At 46.7% G+C, this 25,983-nt stretch overlaps 1 protein-coding gene across 1 annotated transcript in view; it reads left to right on the top strand.

The window, feature by feature from the left end:
• The window catches only part of LOC144806551 (uncharacterized), a 64,001-nt gene that overhangs the window by 9,352 nt on the left and 28,666 nt on the right, over positions 1–25,983 (top strand). The window contains exon 2 of the mRNA XM_078672891.1: positions 24,699–24,877. The gene's annotated coding sequence lies outside the window, so the exon portion shown is untranslated. The remainder of the gene's footprint in view (positions 1–24,698; positions 24,878–25,983) is intronic.

Below are 25,983 nucleotides of genomic sequence, written 5' to 3'. Positions count from 1 at the left end.
GATAGGCTCAGCGAGAAAGTCCTGCATAAACTTCTCGAGATAAACTAAAGCGACCTCGGACAAATAACTCTTCTGCTGCGCCCTGTCTTGACCCAATCTAGTGGTGTAATGTTTTAAAATAGGACATAAATTCCCCCTGGATATCCAGTTGGTCAGTGATCTGCTGCCCCGACGAAGTTCTCAACTCGGGGATGTATGCCTTACAATAGGGAGGTCTAATCATCTGTCCTAGGACTCGTCCCGGCCACTCGCCTTCGCCGTATTTCCTGGCATTGTAGTATTTCCGCATAAAAAAGGATCTCCCTCTCAGCGGTATCTTTGAATTCTGTGAGCAGGGACAAACGTTGCTTGTCTATTTTGGGACCTGTCACCTGGCGTTGTTCAGAGTCTAACGGCCCTAGGTTCTTTTCCAGGCGGGCTAACTTACTGCACAAATCCCGCACTACACCGGCATTTTTGGATATACACACGCCCCTCATGTATGCTTTAAAACCCTCCCATAACATTGCCACAGTGTCTACTGAACCAGTGTTAATGACGAAGTAGTCCTCTGTCGCTTCTCGTTATTCCTGTCTAAAAACATCATCATCTAATGCGCGGCTGGGGAATCGCGGGACCTGCAATATTAATAATACCGGGGAGTGATCCGAATATGTGCAAGGAAGCGTCCAGATCACATGACACCAGCTGATAAGTTCTGGGGATGCCAGCCAAAAGTCGAGCCTCGTCCATGTGGTATGACTGCCAGTGTAGTGAGTATAGTCAGTGCTATGCGGGTTTTGCATACGACCTATGTCAATTAAGGAGAATTGATCGCAAAGCAAGCTCAATGCCTTTCGTGCTCACGGTTTGGGATCTAGTGCTCTCGAAGTGGTGTCAAGTGACTGTCCCTGGACTATATTAAAATCACCCCCCAGTAAAAGGGGAACTGGGCCTAGCTGTGCCAGTTTAGAGAGTAGGGTATAAAAGTCCAGGGAGTCGCTATTGGGGCCATACACACAGACCAATGCCACCCTGTGACCCATTAACGTGCCCAGGACATTGATATACCTGCCTTCACTGTCACGTATTACAGAATGTAAATGGAAGGGGAGTCATTTATGTATAAGAATGGCAGTGCCCCCTGCGAAGTTGCTGAAGTTGGCAAAATATCGATGTGTTCCCCAATTTGCGGCAAAGTGGGCCTGATCACTAGGAGGCAGGTGAGTTTCTTGTAAGAAAGCTACATCTACCCTGTGACGTAGTAAATACTGTGTTATCTTCCTTTTCTTGCGAGTGTTGTTCAGGCCGCGGACGTTCCATGTCACCAGAACCACCTCTGAGGGTACAGAATTACGCCCTAACTGAGCCATGGTGGTGGTAAAAATTAGTGCTTAATGAAAATCAACCGTGCGTACTTGCCAGTTACATCTAAGTGTGTACCTAAGAACGTCTCAGTGTAGCTAAACAATGTCCCAGCCTCACCCCGCACCCAGCCTCTGTGGAAAAGTAAATTCTGCCATGTTCTGTGTCCCTACGCCTCCTCCATCATATGTTATGTGTGCATGATTAATATGCATATGTATTCCCTATGTTTGATTAAAGACGCAATTATAGTTGTGTCCACCTCTAGTATGCCAGTTTCCAGTCCTCGTGAATACTAGGAATATCAGGCCTATGTAAAGCTACGTTGCCACGTTTCCCAGTGTGCACGTTATTTCATTATAAAGTCCCCGTTTCTAGGCCTCAAAAGGGCCCGGACATCAGATTCAGCTCCTGTCTCCTGAGCCCTCGCTGAGGAGCCATCCAGCCCCCACCTGTATCCTCGACCCTTCACTTACTTCCTGCCTCGCAGTGCCCGGTTCAGCCTGGCTCTGCCTCTGAACCTGCCAAGAGTGTGTTATGGTTCCAGTTATCAGTTCAGTCCTCCTTCTCTGCATTCCTAAGCTACTGAACCGCATCAATAGTTTCCGTCATTGTCTAGCCTTCCCGTCTCCATGTAAGAGAAATACTGTATTTAATGGTCATTTAATATTCCTCATCACGCACTACATGTAGAATAATGCATGGTCCAGTCTTAGAGTCTGTTAGCCTTTCCCCTCCTGACTTCTAGTTTATATCAACATGTTCTCTAAACATCAGATACTAGATACTGCTTAGGTACATGTCGCCCTGACTCTCCAGACTTCAGTCTCTGCTCCTAGCACAGAGTTCATAGCCCCCAGCTTCTCCTAGTGATACGTCATTGCCAGTTTGCGCGCACCACCAGGTTAGAGGTCCCGGCTCCTTAGGTAGCCCCCTCCACGGTTTCCGCCCCATTCATGACATATTCTGTTACGTTTGCATCACATGTCTATGTATACGCCCTGTTACACCTCTTTTCACCCTTATCTTTCGCGACTGCTACGCGCCACGCCTTTTGCTCCACCCACTGCTACGCCTATTGCAATGTAATGCTATGTGTTTGCGTTATGTATATATGCTCATGCACTGTTATTAAAAAGTTATCCTGCCGTCATTCCCGATCCTGTCCCCGGCAGCTGCCATCCTATTCCCGTGCAGGTCGTCCTGTTCCTGTCCTTATGCTGTATTAAACCTGCAAAACTCCTACTACCTCGAATCTTGACTCTTATTTATTGAGCTATCTGTTATTCATTTATTCATTCAAAAATAGGGTATTATTTATTTATTTACCACATAATGGCGCCCGAATAGGGACTTGCCCTTTCCCCACGCGTCGGTGAAGCCACGCCGACCCCCTGACCCTCTGCAGTCGTGACGGAACTCTTCTGCGCACCGGCAGATATTTCTGCTTCAAGTATCCCTCAGGCCCACGGAGGAGACGGAGGAGGCGGTCCAGCATCCAAACGAGACGGTGGACGAACGCGGCGAGTCCCGACCAGAGCCCAAGCCGAGAGTCCAAGGTCCGAGGTATCCGGAGGCCCACCCGTAACAGAAGTCCGAAGTTCGTCCGTCCGACGTCGAGGCAGTCCAGTCCAGTCTGAGGCCTTCCGTTCTTGCTGCCCGGTGAGTACCGTTACTGGGGTAGTATCTAGACAGGGTCAATTTAATTGACTCTGGTCCGTGGGTTGGTGGTACACAGACCCACAAACGAAGTGTCCACTTCGGTGGATGCGGGTCCTGACGTGTCTCTTTATGAGACCGGTAAGTTTCGTACTGTTTCAGCAGTGCATCTAGTTCCTGTTCTAGTCAGTTCTGTTCTCGAGAAAATTCATGTATTCTGTGTTCCGTATTCCAGGTAGTATTCTGTTCGAACTGTTATTTTTAAATGTTCTTCATGTATTTTAATGTCGTGGTATGAATGGGGAATAAGTATCGTGTTCATTGTGTATTGTATTGTGTCTAGATTACAGTCCAGTCATGCCCTTGTTTTCCAAGTTACGTCAGTTAAAAACTAGAAAGGGTCTGCTGGAAGCAGCAGTTCCAGTTCCGCCTAGGGACAGTCCAGGTCATTTTATGTATCAGAAGCATGGCATAAGCGCCATACTGTATCTAGATTTATGGGTAGAGTATACCAAACAGTTAGAAGAAAAGTATAGATGGCCCGTATCGGGTACATGGGATGCCGAGTGCATCATGCGAGTAGAAGAGGCATTATGGAAAAAGAAAGCCAGACAGTCACAGAAAGATGCCATCGAGTTATGGCGCAAAGAAGCTCATAAAAGAACTGAAAAGGAAATCAGAAAGTCAGAATTAAGTAGAGAATCCTTAGAACGAGCACAAGAAAAAGAACTAATCGAGATAGGTGAACAAGTCAAAGCCGAACAGTCAGACAGACAGAGGCATGCCCTTATTAGGGGTATGTATCCTCTCCTTGCCGAGGGCTTGCCAAAAGCGACCCCAGAGGCATCCAGTAATTTCCCGCCACCATTAGTTCCGACCAAGCTACGTCACAAACAGACCGCAGCTGATATTTTTATTTCGTCCTATTTGGACGACACAGTCCCAGAATATGCAAATCCTGTTCGCGCTCCGCCAGTCCCTGTAAATCAGGCACTTCCCGCTCCTCCAGACACCGGAGTACCTGTTACGGTACCCCCGGTCCAGCCCGCCATACAAGTCCAGCCTACATTTCCATTTCCCACTCTGCCAGGACGAAGAGCCTCAGTAGACGACTCTAGTTTAGGGGCCGCAGGGGGAGGTACTCCTCAAACCCCGCCGCCACACAAGCGTTTAACGACAGCCGAATTACATATACAAGCATCACAGCGTACGCCCAGACATCAGACTGTAGCAGAAATAAGAAAATCCCTTGCCGAATGCGGCTATGATCCAGTCCCAGGCGAGGATAATATGGTTTTATATTCATTCCGCGTAAGAAAGGTGGCCGAGTATCTAGTCACCTTACCGAATATGAAAGAAGATCTAGACAGAATATATTGTTTCATCCGTACAGGGGATGATCCAGAAAGTATTAGCGAGGCCATGTCTCAAAGGAAAGCTGAGACCCAGCTCATGATATTAAAGTTTCTGATCAATTGTCTAATAAGAGAACAAGATTACCCGTCTAAAGATCCGGCTGAAATGAAAACCCTGACAAGGTGGAGTGATAATATAGCCGAGGGTAAGCACAAGACCGTCGGTGCTATGGAGAGTATGTACAAGAAAATCCGTAAAGAAATAATAAAATTACACGAACAGCGTAAAGCAGCACAAGTAAGCGAGAAAGAAAGTAACTCTGATCCTGAAGAGGTAGAGGACGAGAATCCCGACAGAATAGCGTATGTAGGAAAATCTAGATTTCCAGATCGCCATTTACGCCTAGAACACAAGTCTATTTTTCATCATCCAGCACCAGAACAAGGTTCTCTAGAACAAGTGTTTCAAGCTACCGATCACATTCTGAAATCACGAATCGGTTACAGTGAGTTAAGTACCATGCATGAACAAGAACTAGCCCGATCAGCAGTCCGATGGATTACTGATTCTACCACTTTTCCAGACGAAATAGTGGCACAAATGTTTCTAAAAATGCCCCCAGCCGAGCAGCGACTGGTGGGTATGTATATGATTCAGCACCTCATTACATTGTATGAGGGTCAGCACTCTGATCCAGGCCCGTTACATGATGTCCTGAACGAGTTACTCCAGTATAGATGGAAAGGTTTAGGTACCGACTTAATTAGTGTCATTCTAGAACAGCGTCACAAATATAGAACGTTTCTGAACCCGCATTTTGTTCATGTCTCACCCCCAGAAGGTAAACCATTTTACATGGAGAGACAGAATCCGTTACGAGAAGTCCACCCAGTTAGAGGAACGGGTGGCGAACTAGAACGAGTGTTTGTTTACACTCCGATTACAAAGATGGAACTCCTAGAGATGAAGAAATTAATTCCCTGTCATGATAAAGATCCAGCAGGGTTCCATAGAGAATTAAAAGACATGCTCCGTATGGGAGAATACACGTATCCAGATATAATTAAAATGTTAAAGGTTCTGCTGCCCGCAGGGGTGTATGAAAAGCTCAAGGAAAAAGAATGGGAGGTGGGAGAGAAAAAGATCGATTGGGCAGTTCTAGAAGCTGAAGATAAGGCACGAGTACCAGGTACCGGTCTTGGAGCGAAATGTAAAGAATTACCAGAATTATTAATACAAGTTTTACCTAGATTATTGACAACTAGAAAAGAAGACTGGGATGCAATCTCAGCCTGTAAACAGAAACAAGACGAAGATATTAGTGATTTTTATTCTAGATTTGAGAAATGTTTTAGCATTAACAGTGGTCTCAAGACAAGTAGTGAGTCATACCCTCACCTTTTTGTTACTAAATTAGTCGAGAATTCAAGCCCACAAATTAAAAATCGAGTTTTGAAAGTCGAAAGACCTGGCAAGCTAATACCCCGTCCCAGATGTTGCAGATGCTCCAATACCACCAGAATAGAATCAGGGAAGAGCAAGAACACGAGAGAAAACGTATGAAAGACACGAAAATGAAAGTACTAGTTGCACAATCTGTTCCTCAAGACAGTCAGAAGAGGGGTCCAAATCAAGCCAGTCATCCTGCAGCTCCCGTTAAAGGGAACTGCAATTATTGTAAACAGCCAGGTCATTTTATAAACGAGTGTGCAGTTCTGAAACATAACATAGCTACTGGTAAGACTAAAGAAAGACCACGTCCGCCTAGACAAGAACAAGTTTTACAGATTCCTCAGCCACAGAATGCACCACAGACAGTTACAGCTCCGCAGCCTATTGCTGCAACACAGCACGTTACACAGCAGATGTACCAGTATGCACAGTCTGAGTATCCAGAGTACCAACCGTATTCATGAAACAGCCTAGAGAGGGAGGTAGGCTTGCCTCTCATCGAGATACCTGTAGATCAAGAAGGTCCCTATGTTCATAGTCAAGTATTAGGGAAAGACAGAAAGTTTTTGATTGATACAGGGGCAAGTAGGACCACAATTAGTCACGCCGAAGTTCCAGGGGCTCCGCTCTCAGGCTCAAGAAATGTTTCCCTTGGATTTTCAGGAAAACCTATCGTAAATGAGATCTCAAAGCCAGTTACTCTAGAAGTAGGTCCATTGTCCCGTACTACTGATCTGTTACTTACTAAGTCATGTCCAGAAAACCTATTAGGCATTAAAACACTGAAAGAGTTAGGTGCAGTTATATGCTGTTCCCCAGAGGGAATACGTCTGTTCCTACGTGACTTTAAGGGTCACTATGTATTACGAGATTTTGATCCCAGATTGTCTAATGTTCCGCAGTATTTATGGGCGCAAGGTCCAACTGATGTAGGTTACATGCAAATCACACCCTATTGTGTGACTCTCAAGCCAGGTGTAGTGTTACCACGAATCAGACAGTACAGATTGCCACCTGAGGCTGTAGCAGCCTTATCCAAAATTATTGACGAGCTCATGGCTCAAGGAGTGGTTGTAGAAACTGACTCCAATGTATGTAATTCTCCGATCATTCCTGTTATGAAACGTACTGATCCAAATGCACCCCCAGTATATCGATTAGTGATTGACCTACGGGAACTTAATAAATGTATCATTCCTCAGTACCCAGTTGTCCCAGACATTTCATCACTATTAACAGCCATTGATTCCGAAGCAACGTTCTTTACTGTAATCGACCTCAAGAATGCATTTTTTAGTGTTCCAATTCATCCAGACAGCCAGTTTCTTTTCGGATTCTGTTTAAATGGAAGAAGCTATATGTTCACACGAGCTCCTCAAGGTTTCACAGAAAGTCCTAGTATTTACAGTCAAGCACTCAAGAGACAACTAGACAACATTCACATGCCAACTGACACTGCCCTGCTCCAGTATGTCGATGATCTACTGATCACAGCCCGTTCTGAACGTGCTTGCGAGCGAGCATCCCTTACAGTCTTGTATTTCCTAGCCGAGATGGGGCACAAGGTGTCCCCTTCGAAGCTTCAATTCTGTGTCCAGCAAGTGGTATACTTAGGACACTTACTGTCCAAGAGGGGTAGGCAGTTGACACCAGACCGTATCCAGTTAATAGCGAGTCTTCCTCAGCCCAAGACCCAGAAGGAGGTACGTGCTTTTATCGGCCTTACTTCTTACTGCAGACAATGGATTCCTCAGTATGCATTTCTAGCCAAGCCACTGATACAGTTGACGACACAGGAGGCAGCCGTACCGACTGTCCTCCCTTGGACATCTGAACATACACTTAGTTTCAATGAGTTAAAGAAAGCCCTATGCCAAGCTCCAGTTCTAGCGACACCGAACTACAGTAAGCCTTTTACACTTTTCGTCACAGAACGTGAAGGTACAGCATTATCTGTTCTCACACAAGATCAAGCAGGACAATACAAGCCCTGTGCTTATTTTTCGAGCACATTAGATCCTGTAGCCCAGGCTCTGCCTGCGTGCCTCAAGTCAGTTGCAGCCACAGCACTAGCTATCAGACAAAGTGATTCCATAGTCTTAGGACATACCTTGACAGTACAAGTTCCACATTCCGTGGAAGTTCTTTTAAACCGAACACAAACTCAGCACTTGACAATTGCACGTTTAACAGGTTATGAATTGACACTGTTCCAGCCACACATAGAAATCAGACGCTGCAACATCCTGAACCCTGCTACACTGTTACCATCAGTTACTTCGAATTCTGCCACACATGACTGTGTGGAAGTAGTTAACATTACGACAAAGCCAAGACAAGATCTGACAGATACTCCGTTACCAGACCCCGACCTGACACTTTATGTGGATGGTTCATGTATGAGAACAAGTACAGGAGAACTAGTCGCCGCGTATGCAGTGACTACTGACACCGAAGTTATTGAAACACACCATATTGACACCCTGTCCGCTCAAGCAGCAGAGCTAGTTGCTCTGACACAAGCCTGCATACACGCCAAGAACTTGAAAGTTAATGTTTACACAGATTCACGCTACGCATTTGGAGTTGTACACGACTTCGGAGTGCTCTGGCAGGAGAGAGGTTTCATGACTTCTCATGGAACCAAGATTCAGCATGGTCTCCTTATTCAAGCTCTGTTAGATGCCATACATTTACCGACATCTATCGCTATCATGAAGTGCAAAGCACATACGAAAGTTACTGACATTATTTCTCAAGGTAACGATTTAGCAGATCGCACAGCCAAGCTCACAGCACAGACTCTAGACATTCCAGTTAACATGACACACACTCCAGATCCGATTACATGCATGACAGTTAAGGACCCTACACAAGATGTCATAGATATCCAGTTACATGCTACTCCCGAAGAAATCAAGAAATGGTCCGAACAAGGAGGGGTCCAGACAGATCAAGGATGGTTAACGAAGGGTAGAGCCACATGGTTTCTCCCCGACTCTATGGTTCAAGTCATTATTAATACCGCACATAGTCCAGCACATTTAGGAGAAAAAGCTATGTTAGACAGTATCCAGAACATTTGGTTCAACAAGCATTTACGAGCTGCAGCCAAGCAGAAAGTCCGTACCTGTATGATATGTTGTCAGTTTAATCCAGGTAAAAGTGTCCCGGTGGAACAAGGGGGATTCCAGCCTCCTGACCACCCTTTTGAAGTCCTCCAGATGGATTATATTCAGATGGAGCGATGTCGAGGTTTCAAGTATGTCCTTGTAGTTGTATGCGCTTTGTCCAGGTGGACAGAAGCATATCCAGTCCCAGATTACACAGCCGCGACCACTGCCAAGCAGCTGGTTCGTGAGTTCTTCCCTCGTTATGGACTCCCTAGAGTCGTATATTCTGATAACGGTCAGCCATTCTCATCCGAGTTAATGAAGCATGTTTCTCTGTTGTTAGGGTACCAGTGGAAGTTTCATTGTGTACGCCATCCTGAAGCAGCCGGTCTCGTAGAGAGACATAACCAGACCCTGAAAATTCGCATCGCAAAAATTTGTAAAGAGAAAGGTGTGGACTGGCTAGTAGCTCTGCCAGTCGCCTTGTTCTATATGCGCATGGTCGCACATTCCAGATCAGGTCTGTCCCCGTATGAGGTCGTTTTCGGCCGCCCCCCTAACATGTGGGGTACTCCTAGACCCCGAAGTATTACCGATGTTTCAAGTAATATGCTGACAGATTACCTAGCTTCCTTGATGTCTGCCCTCAACTCTTGTCGTTCACAGGTTGCCGCCGCATTTCCAGACAATACCGAGGTGGCACCGCATGAAATCGTTCCAGGATCCATGGTCCTTGTCCGGAATTTTGACCGCTCAAGTCCGCTGGAGCCACGCTGGAAGGAGCCCCGACAGGTCCTCCTCGCCACCCGTACAGCCGTGAAGTTGGAAGGTCGCAAAGGCTGGGTGCACCTTTCTCATATAAAAAAGTTTTATGGACTGAAACCCGTCTTAAAGAACATTTCCCAGGATTTGAAGGATTGCCAAAGCACCATTTTTAAGGACTGTCCCGCAAAAGACAATGCTACGAACCCTCCCCTGTTAGAGAAAACTCCGCAACAGGAGTATAAGTCGAAACTCCGGTCTAGTAAAATAAGTCAGTCAGTTTGATTGTCTAAGTCCTCCCCTAGGTGAAACGGTTAGACTGTTTCTGACATGTATAAAATAGACCCCCATAGTGAGAGAGTCAGTCAAAACTCAATCCGATGTATCGTTTTTCTAAGTTTCATATTATTTCTCAGCATTATGATTTCCTGCACCAGTTATGCATTTTACCTGTATCTTCCAGTTCCTCATGTAAATATGTCTTCTAATGCTACTGTAGAACACACGTTTAGTGATCTGCCTCCTCATGAACTCTCTTACCGCCTCGCTATGCGAAATAATTCCTTTATCCGCATGTTACATTACTCACACCAGACCAGCAATGCCACTAATTGTTGGGTGTGTGGTCGACTCCCCCCTTTCCAGACGTCGAAGGGAGTTCTGCCACTCTTTCCTTATCCTTTTTCACATAATGGTTTGTGTGGAGCATGGTCCACGTTAACGTCATCCTCAACAGATATGTCTTTTCTTAACAGTACATGTTTCCCAGACAAGCAAGGTCTCCCCCACAGAACAGGTTTAGATCTAGAAAATGAAGTATACAATTTAGGTAATTATTCGTCGAATTTCATGGTCTTGAATGTCCAGTCTGATACTACTCCAGACTCACCTGCTATTTCAGTATTACCAGTCAAAGGTGAATTATGTGTCCGAAATTATGGTTCTGTACATGTAGGACATAGTGATTGTACTACTATTGTCAAGTATAGTGACAGTGGGAAATTCATTTTCAAAGCTTCACGTCATTCTTATTTTATTTGTGGTCAAACTGCATATGTTCGTCTGCCCCTCGATTGGGAGGGAACCTGTTACATTGCCTTCCTACTGCCACCAGTTTTCCTAGCCCCACCTGATTATCATAGAAACACACATCTAGTACACATTAGACATAGAAGGGAGTCCCCAATTGTCGATTATACTGAAACTGCTCTAGAACAGTATACAGATTTCAATAGAGGTTTCTTCTTCTTTATAGGACCTATCCAGAATAGTAAACTGATCCGTAGGTTAACAAGAACCCTTGAAGCTGTAGTAAATGAGACTGCCTCTGCTCTAGGTAATTTAACTGAAGAGCAATCTGCTATGAGATTTGTCGTTTTACAGAATCGTCTCGTCCTTGACGTCATACTGGCCGATAGGGGCGGGGCCTGTAGAGTCATCGGATCTAGTTGCTGCATTTTCATTCCAAATAACGCACCGTCTGTTTATTCAGCTATAACCAGACTCCATAAAATTGCCCATCTGTTACACCAAGATCCAGGCACCTGGACATGGTCCGGTTGGTTCTGGAATATAATTTCCGCCTGGGTATGGAAAGTCTTGTCCTTTCTAGGTATTGCAGTAGCGATCATATTCAGCTGCTGCCTCTGTATACAATGTGGCCCTGCGATTTGCGGCATTTGTGCTACCTCTTGTATTCCTAGTCCCAAGCCCTGTTCTAAATCCCGTTCCAGGATAATTCGAGACGAGCAAATGATACTGTATGAAATGATAGATGGTATCATGAATATTGATGTTTCCTGATGGAAACGTAGTGACAAGGAGGGAATGTGGAAAAGTAAATTCTGCCATGTTCTGTGTCCCTACGCCTCCTCCATCATATGTTATGTGTGCATGATTAATATGCATATGTATTCCCTATGTTTGATTAAAGACGCAATTATAGTTGTGTCCACCTCTAGTATGCCAGTTTCCAGTCCTCGTGAATACTACGAATATCAGGCCTATGTAAAGCTACGTTGCCACGTTTCCCAGTGTGCACGTTATTTCATTATAAAGTCCCCGTTTCTAGGCCTCAAAAGGGCCCGGACATCAGATTCAGCTCCTGTCTCCTGAGCCCTCGCTGAGGAGCCATCCAGCCCCCACCTGTATCCTCGACCCTTCACTTACTTCCTGCCTCGCAGTGCCCGGTTCAGCCTGGCTCTGCCTCTGAACCTGCCAAGAGTGTGTTATGGTTCCAGTTATCAGTTCAGTCCTCCTTCTCTGCATTCCTAAGCTACTGAACCGCATCAATAGTTTCCGTCATTGTCTAGCCTTCCCGTCTCCATGTAAGAGAAATACTGTATTTAATGGTCATTTAATATTCCTCATCACGCACTACATGTAGAATAATGCATGGTCCAGTCTTAGAGTCTGTTAGCCTTTCCCCTCCTGACTTCTAGTTTATATCAACATGTTCTCTAAACATCAGATACTAGATACTGCTTAGGTACATGTCGCCCTGACTCTCCAGACTTCAGTCTCTGCTCCTAGCACAGAGTTCATAGCCCCCAGCTTCTCCTAGTGATACGTCATTGCCAGTTTGCGCGCACCACCAGGTTAGAGGTCCCGGCTCCTTAGGTAGCCCCCTCCACGGTTTCCGCCCCATTCATGACATATTCTGTTACGTTTGCATCACATGTCTATGTATACGCCCTGTTACACCTCTTTTCACCCTTATCTTTCGCGACTGCTACGCGCCACGCCTTTTGCTCCACCCACTGCTACGCCTATTGCAATGTAATGCTATGTGTTTGCGTTATGTATATATGCTCATGCACTGTTATTAAAAAGTTATCCTGCCGTCATTCCCGATCCTGTCCCCGGCAGCTGCCATCCTATTCCCGTGCAGGTCGTCCTGTTCCTGTCCTTATGCTGTATTAAACCTGCAAAACTCCTACTACCTCGAATCTTGACTCTTATTTATTGAGCTATCTGTTATTCATTTATTCATTCAAAAATAGGGTATTATTTATTTATTTACCACACCTCCCCACCCTACCAGAGAGGCAAAGCCATTACTATCCAAAAACAGTGCAGTACTAATAGTTCCTCTGCATCGCTGAAAAACAACCATAAATAGTACTTACTAAATTCACACAACAATTATAAGGTGAACACCATTAGGGGTGGTGGCAGCGGCCCTACAGCTACGTGGCAATAAAAAATGATACTATAAAGTGATCGAATGAAATCCCAACTTATTAAATTCTCCATGTAAAGGAAGGCCATATTAACAGTTTAGCTATGCCCAGATCCCGAGAATAGTTCCATTCTGTCATCTGAACCACTCTGCTGAGGGGGAAGTCTTTTGTCCTCAGCTGGGCGTTTGTTGTTAAGTTTGTAAGTGTGACAGAACTCCTGCACCTCCATAGGATTGTCAAAGACACGGGCTCTCCCATTGATTCCAACACGTAACCGAGCTGGATAGAGCAGTCCTAGATTTCTGAGTGTTGCCTTAACTCCAGTGTATTTCTGCCTGGCCTCCTGTACCATGATTGTAAAGTCTGGGTATAGGGACAGCTTGGAGCCCTGCCATACCATTTTGCCCGGTTCTCGTGCCAGGCGCAGGGCCGTGTCTCGATCCCTAAAGTTCATGACACGGGCAGTGATGGGTCTGGGCGGGCATCCAGGATTGGGCCTTGGACCTAGTGATCTATTAGCGGGTCCTAATACAAAGCCCATAGTGAAGACTTCTCTACAAAACAAGTCTATCAGGATTGTTTCTACCAAGGTGTCCATGCGACCAGTGGCTGTCGATTCCGGAACACCCAAAATGTGCACGCTATTTTGGCGACTGCGTACCTCTACGTCCTCTTTCTTGATCACGACGTCTTTGAGGTAATGTTCCATTCGGCCAAGCCTTTTCAAGGATTGCGCCATTCCATCTCCTAGATCTGATGTATGCGATTCCACCACGTCGAGTTTTCTGTCGTGAACTTGGATCTTCTATCTCAGTTCCGCCATGTCTAGGGCATCAAAGCGCACATCTAGGGCTCTGAACCCCGCTCTCATCTCTGGTAGCAGGGAACCTAATTGGTTGGTATCACCCTCTAGTGTTGTGTCTTTCTGGCCACCTTCTGCCATGTTGTCAGGGGCTTCTTGGGCTACTTCGGTGACCTTTTCGAAGGGGAGAAGATGCTGTTTGGGGTCTTTGCGGCCCATACCGCAGTTCCACGCGCCAAGTATTAATTAAGCCCAATGCCAGAGTATTCTGGTTATGACCGCAGAGCAGGTGCAAGTAGCTGGCAAAGAGAGATTAGGCAAGCAGAACTGATCAGCAAGGAATGGGCATCCAACCCGTGTTTGTATTTTCTTGGCAACAGGGGAGGTTTTGGGTATTTCACTATTGTCTCCCACAATGGAGCTTGTGGCGCAGCAGTGGTCGAGGCACAGTACTTCCACGGAGCAGGTTGTTTGAAGACAAGGCAATGTGCAGTGGGCAGTTAATGTTTCAAGTTTGCTGCAGCATAAATTGGTGGCTGGGGCGGAGACACTGCTGAGGTTTGGATTCCGTTTTTCGCTCCGGGATCAGCGCAGCCACGCCAGGAAGCGTTACAGCAATGGAGAACTGTGGGGGAAGAGAGGGAGAACAGCGCAGGCCGCGGCCGAGCGAGTGCATATGCGGGGAGGAGATCCCCAAGGGCGCTTTGGAAATGCTGTACCAGGTGTCGACGGGGGAGCATCCCTGTGTGCCCCCGCGATCAGCGCAGACATAAGAGTGCCGCGCTTGGACCGTCAGAGGTCAAACGGACCTCCCGCCAGTACCGAGCGCCGCTTTGCCCACAATGCGGCCGCTCAACGCTCTGGCCCGTGGCCCGGTGACTCACAGCACCCCAGCTGCTGGCTCAGTCCCTCCTCCGCCGCACCCGGAGTCTCCTCATATCGTCGATTCCGCCATCTTGAAAGTCGTCCGTCCGCCTGGAGTCGCCGATTTCTGCCGTTCCGGTGGTTTTCTCGCAGCACCGCAGGGAGACTTTTAATCAGGATCCCTTCCGCTGCATTTAGGCGTCTTTTCCCTGCCTGGTAGCCTCGCTGGATAGCGGGACATCACGTTGTTTCAACGACTGCTGGCAGAGCTTCAAAGCCGAGCGACCATCTTGGTCTCTGCCTTGGCCTCGCCTCTTACCTCTTCTTCAGCCCTAGTGCCACTGTGCCTGCTGCACTAACAATAGATGTGCCTATGTTCTCTGTCCTAGGAGCATTTTGAACTTTGACCCCTAGCCTTCGGTGCCCTGAGAGTTGGTTGCACTGGGCTGTTTACATTTATGTGCCCTCATGTGACTCCATCTGCCCTCATATGAACCATACATTAGATAAGACCCTTTCAACTCTGCGACCTGGAAGGACCTCTCTGAAACCTGATATGCAGAGAATAGATAGAAGAAACTAAAGCAAGAGAGAAAATGGGGATATATAAAAGAGTGAATGTTGTAGAAAAACAGAACGGAAAACAGCAAAGGAGAAACAAAGGTTATGAAGTGCATGTGTGATTAGGGTGACCAGGTGCCCCGGATTTACCAGGACAACCCCAGTTTTTCAAATTTCAAGAAATTTGTCTTGTGTCCCTGTTTTCATAGAGGGCTAACTGAAAGAGGCACATTTTTATGTATTCCATTGGAGGACTGGCTAGTTTCTGTTATCAGAAAGCAATTTAATTAGCAGGTATGAAACGGTGTTTAAAATGGCCTTTTATTTATTTCCTTGGCGTTTCGATGTTGATAAGCACTGTCTTCCCATACCCCTCAGTTAACGTAAAATAGTCATTCTTCTTTTAGATTTTTTAAAATATACAGTTTTTTTGTTGTTTTCAAAATCTGGTAGTCTTATGTGTGACCGAAATAGCAAAAGAGATAGAAAGATAGAATAAGAGAATGTGAAATCGAAGTAAGAAATAGCATGAGAGAATGACATAGGGTAAGAACCAGAGCAAAAGAGAAACAAATTAACATGAAAGTGACTGCAAAATCAAGGGAATTATAGAATAGAGTGAAAAAGTCAAAGGTTAGCATTTAGAATTTGTGAGATGATGGATATCAGCCAGAGATTGTCAGATATGATGTCCCCCTTATTCAGAGTGCTTAAAGGTGCACACTCTGCAAGTAGGGTGGAGAGAGAGAAAGATGAGAATGGAGAGCAAGAGGAAACCCAAAGGTATCAGAGAACAGAGTGAAAAAGAGGAAAGAAAGAGGGTGATGCAGACAATGGTTGAGAAGAAGATCAAATAAGGCAAAAATAAAGAGAGATAAAAGGAGACAAAGATGAGGATGAGAGAAGAACAGAGGGATAAAAAGAGCAGCAGAGCTAGCAGAAGAGAACAAGATTAAGAGAGCGAAAATACAACAGACAGTGAGACATAAAAAGTAAATGCAAGAAAAAAAGAGTGAGAAAAAAACAAGATTGAAAGAATAAAAGGCTGTTGAAAAAGAGGAAGAGAGTTAAAAGAAAACAGTGAGATAATACGGGAAAAAGAAAGTGAGAAGCTAGAAAGAGAAAGTAAGTGATAAAGTAAGAGCATGAAGGACCACTAGAGTGAGGGAATGAGAGGCTGAAAAGGACCACATTTGTGAGAGACATGTAAGGAGAGAAAGTAAAGTGGACTGAGAAAAAAGGCTGCAGAGAAAGAATTTGTGATGTTAAAGGTTTTTATCTCATCAATTGACGTACTTTTCATAAATACTATAACCAGGCGCAGGTAGCAATGTCTTTTGCACGGGAATTTACTAATGAAAATCAAAACAATTACACCACTTGTAGGTGGTGGGAATATTGATCCATTAAAAAAATTCATGATAAACAGTTTTGAAGTTAACTCACAATAGAATGGTACATCGACTTTCAATGCCACCTAGTTTTCACAGGGAAATACTGTCTGTAGACTGCTGTTTTAGGGAAAAAGTATGCCACAGAGTAATCGCAGGCACATCTGTGAAGTATAAATAGTCCAGTAATCATAATCTATACAAGACTTTGATTGCCAACGTGCCGCACTCCAAAGAGTAGGCAGTCGAAGCAGTTACAAATGGAGGCTGCATAGATTGAGAGAGAGAGAATTTACTAACTAGCCTATGTCTTAACTGGAAGATCCTATTATAAATTGATATCTTTGAGCGTAGAGGTAAGGGCTGAGGAGCACATTGGGTGTCAGTGAGTACCCGAAAGTGGATAGGATCACTCATCAGTGAGGCAGTAAAGCCAGAGTCTCAGAAAATGCAGACCAGTGCCATTGATCACATGTGAGTTTTAAATGCGACAGTGCCCTGTCCCTCAGGGCCAACTAGCCCTCCTGTTACCTCCAGTAAGCCCCATACAGCTGGACTGCTGAGAGTGTTCAAAGGCCACGCCACCTTTTTACACCATTCTGCAAACGTGACTCCTGGCACACTGCTGCTCAGGGGATGAAGTTCACTTTAGTGCTGAGGGCCTCAGGGCACAACAGGACCTCATTGCCCCATCAGCAATGCGCCACAAGGCGCGTTTGCAAAGTGGTGTAAAAAAGGGAGTGGCCTCGGACCAACTCTCAGCAATCCCACTGTGTGGTGCTTGCTGCAGGTACCTAGTGGGCTAGTTGGCCCCTAAGGACCCATAAGATGCGAGGGGACTTCATCCCCCTACCCAAAACGCGCCAGAAGGCGTGTTTTCAAGTGGTACAGGGAGGGGGCGGGCCTACGGCGAGATCCAGATTCGGTTTTCTTTTTCGTTTTTTAGGAGGGGGCTGTGTGGCCCGCCTTCTCTTAATATTTGTTTTTTATTTCAAATCTTTTTTTATTAAAGTACAAAAACATAACAGTACAAAGAAAAGGAAGGACGTCATGCAATAATTAGCTCGCAAGATAGGTACAATGAACAATGCCTGGATAATTACATTCAATGTGGTCAGCAGGAAATAAGAAGATGCAAGTAACATAACACATCCGTGGGAAATACACCATCGAGTCATATAATTGTCAAGCAGAAGAAGCATTGTTTCAGATATCCAAACATACCTCTCTGTCTCTTGGAGCGGAAGGAACTAAGAAGACAAAGAAGACAAAGAGGGAAGAAGAGGGGGAGAGGTTAGACAAGGAGAAAGGAATGACCGCAACAAGGTTTGTAGAAATTGCTTGTGTCCGGACATCCGTCATACCTGTCGGGAGTAATGCCCAATGTAGCAGCAGCGGTCATGTAGAGACATAGCAAGCCCTTTGTCAGTGCATCTAAGGTGGGTCATAACAGAGTTCCAAGGAGTCAAGCAAACTCCAGAGTTTGGCGTGAGGCTTTTGCCAGGGGGAGGAATGTAAAACGTCGTTATCCGCACCCCTCAATGAAGCTAGCCATTCTTGCCAGTGCACAAAGGAGACGTCAGAAGCGTTCTTCCACTTGCTCAGGATAATTTTGCTAGCCAGCGTTGGCATAAGGTCTAGGAGGTATCTGTCATGTTCCCTAGTAATATTCGGATCAATCGCGCCTAGGAGAATATATGAGAAGTCCCTAGGTGGACTGAAGTGGAAGGTGCGATGGATGTAGGCATAGATCTTATCCCAGAATGTTTGGAGCAACGGACAATAAAAGAACATATGCGCCATGTTACCCGCGTGTGCTTTACAGTGCCAGCAAAGGGGACTGTCCAGAAGTTTGAGCTTGAAGAGTTTCTCAGGTGTCCAGTAGGATCTATTTATCAACATATGTTTGGTCTGGGATAATATCGGGGATATTTTATTGTAGAAAGGGGTGAGAGGAATCTTGTCCCAATCAAAAACCAGGTTAGAGGAGTTTGTTTCGTTTTCCCAATCCCTCTCACACTTTCTATGTATTTTCTGTGGTGACGGTGATATGAGTTTATATATTTTTGATACCATGTGGCCTTGTGACATAAGATGAGCTAGCTTGGTGCATAGAGTGGGTTGCTGCGGGACAATGGCTCTGGCAGAGACAAGTGCTTTAAGGCGTAGAAACCTGTAAAAGTTGAGCGGTTGGAGATCAAATTGCGATTGTAAGGTGGCAAAAGGTAGCAGGGAAGTTCTGTCGTAAAGGTCCCGCATCAAATTCAGACCCTTGTTAGCCCAGTCCTCCCAAAAGACAATTCCGCACTCATCCTTTATAGCCGGGTTAAACCAGAACGATGCTAGGTTTGATTTGGAGAATTTTATTTTAGCTTTACAGTGTCTCTTAAGGCTAAGTAGAGCCCGCCTAGTGTTGAGAAATATATATTTTGATTGAGTAAAGGCTGAAGAGTCCATAGTCATTATAGCGGAGAGAGGCAGGTTGTGAATGATGGATTTTTCAACATGAACCCACACAGGAGTGTATTCTTGTTGGTTAAGGAACCAATTTGCTCCTTGTTTGCACAAGAATGCCGTTTGGTAGCATCTAAAGTTAGGTAGACCTACACCCCCTTTGTCTTTTGGCAGTTGAAGTTTTTTCAGGGAAATTCTCGGTTCCTTATCCTGCCAAATAAAATTATTAAAGAGTTTATGTACCTTGGAGAGGAAATCCACAATCCCTGGGCCACTATTGGCCCCGGCGACCCCATCCCCCGGAGCCTGGTTTTGTTTTATTTATTTTTTTGCAGGGAGGGGGTCCCCATGCCCCTGGGTCATTTCTGACCCCGGGGACCCAATCCCCCAGGACCTGGCCTTGTGGTAAAAAATGTTGCCGGTAGGGGGACAGCGTGGCCTCAGTCCCCTGGGCCACCTCTAGCCCCCGGGGACCACATCCCCCAGGGCTGCCCTTCCATTTAAAAAAAAGCAATAAACTAAAGGGGAGGCGGCTTTGTGGCCCCCCTCCCATGCCATTTGTTAAAGTTCAAGTTCAGTAATTTATATAGCGCACTACTCACCCAGGGGGTCTCAAGGCGTTTAAGGGAGGGTGGGTGCATTACTTATCGAAAAGCCTGGTTTTGAGCTGCTTTCTGAAGGAGAGGTGGTTCTGTGTAAGGCGGAGGTGATTGGGGAGGGAATTCCAGGTTTTGGCCGCTAAGTAGGAGAATGATCTTCCTCCCATGGTGGATCTATGGATGCGCGGAATTACGGCGAGGGCTTGATTGGACGATCGTAGTTGGCGGGTGGGTGTGTAGAAGGACAGACGTGTGTTGAGGCATTCGGGTCCTAGGTCGTAGAGGGCTTTGTGTGCGTGGGTGAGGAGGCAGAACGTTATTCTCTTGTTGACGGGGAGCCAGTGGAGGTCTTTCAGGTGACTGGAGATGTGAGCTTGACGGGGGATGTCCAGTATGAGGCTGGCTGAGGCGTTTTGTATGCGCTGGAGTTTTTTTTGTAGTTTGGCTGTGGTTCCGGCGTAAAGGGTATTTCCATAATCCAGTCGGCTAGTGACCAGTGCGTGGGTGACTGTCTTTCTTGTATCGGTGGGGATCCAACGGAAGATTTTTTTGAGCATGCGTAGGATGTTGAAGCAAGAAGATGAGACAGCGTTGACTTGTCTGGTCATTGAGAGGGAGGAGTCTAGGATGAAGCCCAGGTTGCGTGGTGGTCTGTAGGTAAGGGTGCTGTACCCAGGGCCGGTGGCCACCATGAGTCGTCCCAAGCAGAGGGGGATGATCCTAAGATAAGAACTTCTGTTTTGTCAGAGTTTAGTTTTAGACGACTGTTCTTCATCCATTCGGCTACTTCTTTCATTCCTTCGTGTAGGTTTGTTTTGGCAGTGTTTGGGTCTTTGGTGAGGGAGAGGATCAGCTGGGTGTCGTCTGCGTAGGAGATGATGTTGAGGTTGTGTTGTCGCGCGATGGATGCGAGGTGACTCATGTAGACGTTGAAGAGGGTGGGGCTGAGTGATGATCCTTGTGGTACGCCGCAGATGACTTTGGTGGCTTCTGATCTAAAAGGGGGAGGCGGACTCTCTGGGTTCTTCCATCGAGGAACGAGATGATCCAGTCCAAAGCTTTTCCTTGTATTCCGACGTTGCTGAGGCGTTGTATGAGGGTGCTATGGCAGACTGTGTCGAAGGCGGCGGAGAGGTCAAGTAGGATAAGGGCAACTGTTTCTCCGTTGTCCAGTAGCGTTCTGATGTTGTCTGTAGCAGCGATGAGGGCGGTTTCAGTGCTGTGTTTGGCTCGGAAGCCGGACTGAGAGGGGTCGAGGGAGTTGTTGGATTCAAGGAAGGTGGTGAGCTGGTTATTGACGGCTTTCTCAATGACATTAGCAGGGAATGGAAGGAGTGAGATGGGGCGGTAGTTCTTAAGTTCAGAGGGGTCTGCTGTGGGTTTCTTCAGAAGGGCGCTGAGTTCGGCATGTTTCCAGCTTTCCGGGAAGGTTGCGGAGTTGAAGGAACAGTTGATGACATCGCGGAGATGGGGTGCGATGATGGAATCTGCTTTGTTGAAGATGTGGTGGGGACATGGGTCGGTTGGTGAGCCAGAGTGGATGGAGTTCATCAGGCGGATGGTGTCTTCGGTAGTGATTGGGTTCCAGGCGCAGAGGTTGTGAGAGTGTTCTTTTGGTTCGGAGGTGGGTGGAATGGACTGTTCTTCGGAATGGTTTTCAAAGCTGTTATGTATGTCGGCGATTTTGTTGTGGAAGAAAGAGGCTAAAGAGTCGCAGAGATCTTGGGAGGGAGTGATGTCGTTGGTGCTGGCGGTGGGGTTGGTAAATTCATTGACGATGTTGAATAATTCCTTGCTGTTGTGGGCGTTGTTGTTGAGTCGATCCTTGAATGCTGATTTCTTTGTGGATCGGATCAATTGGTGGTGTTTGCGGGTGGCGTCCTTGAAGGTGGTCATGTTATCAGTGGTTGGGTTTTTTTCTCCAGCTTTTCTCGAGAGTACGACATAATTTCTTGGATTTCTTAAGGTCATCATTGAACCAGGGGGCCTTTTTGCTGCCTTGTTTGATCTGGAGGTTTTTCAAGGGTGTTAGTTTGTCAGCGCTGTGGGTGATCCAATGTGTGAGTTTGTTAGCAGCTAGGTTTGGGTCCTATGATATGGTAGGAGGGTTTTGGTTAAGTGATGTGAAGAGTTGGTCGGTGGTGATTTTGTTCCAGTTTCTTCGAGGAATAGGTTGTGGGGGATTGTGGGACGTGGTCTTTTTGTAGCTGAAGTGAACGCAGCTGTGGTCCGTCCAATGGAGAGCTGTGGTGAGATCGAAGGAGATGTGCTTGCTGGAGGTGAAGATGGGGTCGAGCGTGTGTCCGGCCAGGTGGGTGGGGGTGTCAACGAGTTGTTTGAGTCCGAGATTGGCGAGATTGTCCAGAAGGTTGGTGGTGTTTCTGTCGTTATTCTTTTCCAGGTGGAAGTTGAGGTCTCCCAGTAGTATGTAGTTCTCGGAGGCAAGGGCAAGTGGGCTGATGAAGTCAATGATGTCTTCGCTGAATTGCGTGCGTGTTCCTGGTGGTCTGTATATGAGGGTGCCTCTAAGTGTGGTCCTGGGGTCGGGGTGGATCTGGAAGTGAAGGTGTTCGGCGGTCCCGAGCTTGTCGTTAGAGCTGGTCGTGATTCGTATGGTGTTCTTATGGACGATGGCGATGCCTCCTCCTGTTTGGTTGATGCGGTCTTTTCCGATGATCTTATAAGTGTCCGGGATGGCTATGGCGATGTCGGGCGCTGAAGAGGCGTTCATCCAGGTTTCTGTAAGGAAGGCGACGTCCGGCGAAGTGGTGTCGAGTAGGTTCCAGAGTTCAATGGCGTGTCTGTGGACCGAGCGGGTGTTGAGTAGGATGCACTTCAGGTGGTTAGTGTTGGAGCTCTGTTTGGAGGATGTGGATTTAGGGTTGGTCCTGATGCAGTCGAGTTTGCAGGAGTGGCAGGTGAAGGGTCCATGGGTGATTCCAGGGGCGGCTTGGTAGCAGTCGTGGAGTCGGCCGGGATTGAGTGCTGAGAGGGATGCGGAATCGTACGTAATGCGGGAGGAGTGGGTTTTGCGAGGACCAGGGGGTATGGCGCTGGGCGCGGTCCAGGCACGGACGGGCTTAGACGGGCTTACCTTTGGCGCGCCTTCAGCGCGCATGGTGCGTGACCGCTGCGCGTAAACGCTGTGCGCAAAAGCATCTGTCATAAGTGAATAGTGGAGGGGGGGTGGGTGGGGCGGTGTAGGATCAGCTGGGAGGTGGGGGCGGGGTGGAGGGGCGGGCTGGGGGGCAAACAAACAACAAAATGGATGAGACAAAAGCGAAACCAGGTGAGTGACTAAGGCAATGCGATGTAGCGCTACGATATAGCGCTACGATGTGGCACACTTTAAATGCTAATAATGAAGCTGACCAGCACAGTGCTACGATAACAAAATGCTCACTATGTATGCAGGCAATTTACACAGTTCTGCGCAGTAGTACTAAAATAAATTGTCACAATTTTGAATGTGATCAGTGTCTGGCGCAGCAGCGCTACGATACCAATCTGCCTTGAGGGAAGAGCCCGCTGTGAAGGAAACCAGCACTGCGGTGGCGGGGATCGTGGGGAGCGACCTCCTCAACAGGAGTCAGGATGGTCACAGCGCGAGTGCAGGCAGGGTGATTCCTATACTATCTGTGGGGGGAAGGATCAGCTGGGAGGCGGGGGCGGGGTGGAGGGGCGGGCTGGGGGCCAAACAAACAACAAAATGGATGAGACAAAAGCGAAACCAGGCGAGTGACTAAGGCAATGCGATGTAGCGCTACGATATAGCGCTACGATGTGGCACACTTTAAATGCTACTAATGAAGCTGACCAGCGCAGTGCTACGATAACAAAATGCTCACTATGTAAGCAGGCAATGTACACAGTTCTGCGCAGTAGTACTAAAATAAATCGCCACAATTTTAAATGTGATCAGTGTCTGGCGCAGCAGCGCTAGGATACCAATCTGCCTTGAGGGAAGAGCCCGCTGTGAAGGAAACCAGCACCCCGGGGGCCGACCCTCAATTTAGGGGGAGCCCCAATGCCCCCACGGTCCCTGCCGGCTCCTCGCCTCCTGCGGGAGCCATAATTGCTTTTGGGCAAGGGGAGCTGCTAACATGCAGCTCCCCTTGCCCAAAAGCAATTTTGCTTTGCTTCTTGAAAGCGAGAGCAGGTTTCCTGCTCTCGCTTCCAAGAAGCAAAGCAGAGTTTTCTATGGCATGGCAGGAGACATTGCAGCTGGCCCTAGGGGGTGATATTCCCCAGGCCATCAAGGGCTCTAGAATGGGGGCTGTGCGGCCCCCCCTCCCAACGAGTACAAAGCCCCTTGGAGGTGGTGGTCCCTGGGGCCCATGGTGTCACGAATTCACCCGCCTGTACTCCGGTTTGTTCCTTCCTTGATGCTTCTATTACCCAACTCACTCTGAACTCCACCAGAGAGGCAAGGATAGGATTCACTTGCTGCCCTGATCGAACACCGGGGGAGGGGGGAATAGGGACGCGAGAAAAGAGAAGACACACTGGATTCTTGTAGACCGACTTGACAATTCAGTCGTGTAGAATGTCTCTCGAGAAAGGCAAAGTGTTACTGGGCTTCAGTTTTCAGCTCGTGTATAATCTGATAAATGTACCCGATTAATCTGAACACCCTAAATCACTTTTTTAGGTCAAACATCTGCTTTGGAACTATTAATTAGGTATACCTGAATTACCCTTGACCTTTTCTCAAAAGGATTCTTGAAACTAAAAGAAAGAATAAACAAAAAAAACACTACAGGTGCACTAATAATCTGTGATTGCTCAAATTATCTCAAGAGTTACTGATTTCCTTTACAATATTTGCTCCGTAATTTCACATTAAATATATATAAATAATAACAACAATCGAGCTCTCTGTTTCCTTTCAGTCTTCTAATCAGACTCAAGGTATTTACACAAATGTCTGTTTTACTTTAACATTCTTCACTTACTCAATGTCCTTAAAGTCCTTGGATTGTTTCAGGAAGAGTTTCAAAACGTTCTCTTGATTTATAGAAGGTCAAGAGGTCTGCCACAGTTTTCATAAAGTTTAAATTCTTACTGGTATGTGTTCAAGCATGCTAACGCTTTACCATTCAGAGCGAGGTGTTGCTTGGCATCCCTTTGTTGTTTCTCTTTTCTTTTCTCTTTTGCAGGAAATCGGAAACAGTGCCGGGAGAGGATCTGGAGCCGGAAATTCAGAAACAGGAAGGAATGTCTGAAATGTGCTCCGGGGAGCAAGAACACAGCCGAAGACACTGAGTGAAGACAGGGAAGGAAGCAGGGTGGAGCGCTAAAGAGCTTCGGAGTATTTGCCACCAAGGTCCGGAGTCAGGTGAGTGTTTAGGCACGAAGCGAAGCATCGGGAACCAAGTGGGTGGGGTTTAAATTGCTTTGGGTCTCAGGTTTTCTCACGTGTGCATGTGAAGGTGATTTGGGCCTTAGATCTTTCCCAAGTAATTCACGTGTACATGCCAAGAACGTTTACACATGCAGGAAATGCCTCCTGCCCCCCCAAAGGTCTTCGTATGTGACAGGGTTTTTCCGGATGCAAGGCATGGAAAGATCTGACCAATCTTGTAGTATGTACATGTGTTCCTGTTTCCAGGATCTTTCTGACGCATCATAACCCTTCCAGTTAATTAAATACTGTAATCGACCATGTTTACGTTTTGCATCTATAATGCGATTTTCTTCATATGCAATATTGTCTCCAACTACAACAGGTAGAGGAGGGTTGTCTTTTCATGTGGACTGATGTAATGACTGATATTTTCCTACTTTTCTGGTGTTTCAGCTAGTTAGCTATAAAGTAATTACTCATCACAGTCCCTTCCCAGAATGCCTTACAACAAAACACCACATTCAGACTACCTATCTGAGAGAGGAGTAACATAAATAACTAAAGATACTATAGATCAAAGCTCAGAGGGTATGTATAGCAACGTCCTCCGACGAATCAGAATCAAATATCAAATCAGGTCAGCAACGTCTTCCGACGATCAACGCGCACTTACGCGAGCAACGCACCCTGGTGTGAATCGATATCAAATCAGCAACGTCTTCCGACGAATCAATATCAAATCAGCAACGTCCTCCGACGAATCAATATCAAATCAGCAACGTCTTCCGACGAATCAAATATCAAATCAAGTCAGCAACGTCTTCCGACGTTCAACGCGCACTTATGCGAGCAACGCGCCCTGGTGCGAATCAGCAACACCTTCCGGTGAAAATCAGTACATACTCCCAAGACCTCTGCGATGCGCTATCCTCCTTCTTCTACAACAAAATTGCAGACATCCACAACAGCTTCAAGAACACTCCCAATGACCAACTCACCCCACCCACCTCAGATCCCACCCCTCCAACTAACTACCTCAACTCCTGGAACCCAATCACCATTGAAGACACCATTCGCCTCATGAACTCAATCCACTC

Source organism: Lissotriton helveticus (genome assembly GCF_964261635.1).
Source record: "Lissotriton helveticus chromosome 1_1 unlocalized genomic scaffold, aLisHel1.1 SUPER_1_unloc_85, whole genome shotgun sequence".
Lineage (NCBI taxonomy): Eukaryota > Metazoa > Chordata > Amphibia > Caudata > Salamandridae > Lissotriton > Lissotriton helveticus.
This window is presented reverse-complemented; position numbering and strand designations above follow the sequence as displayed.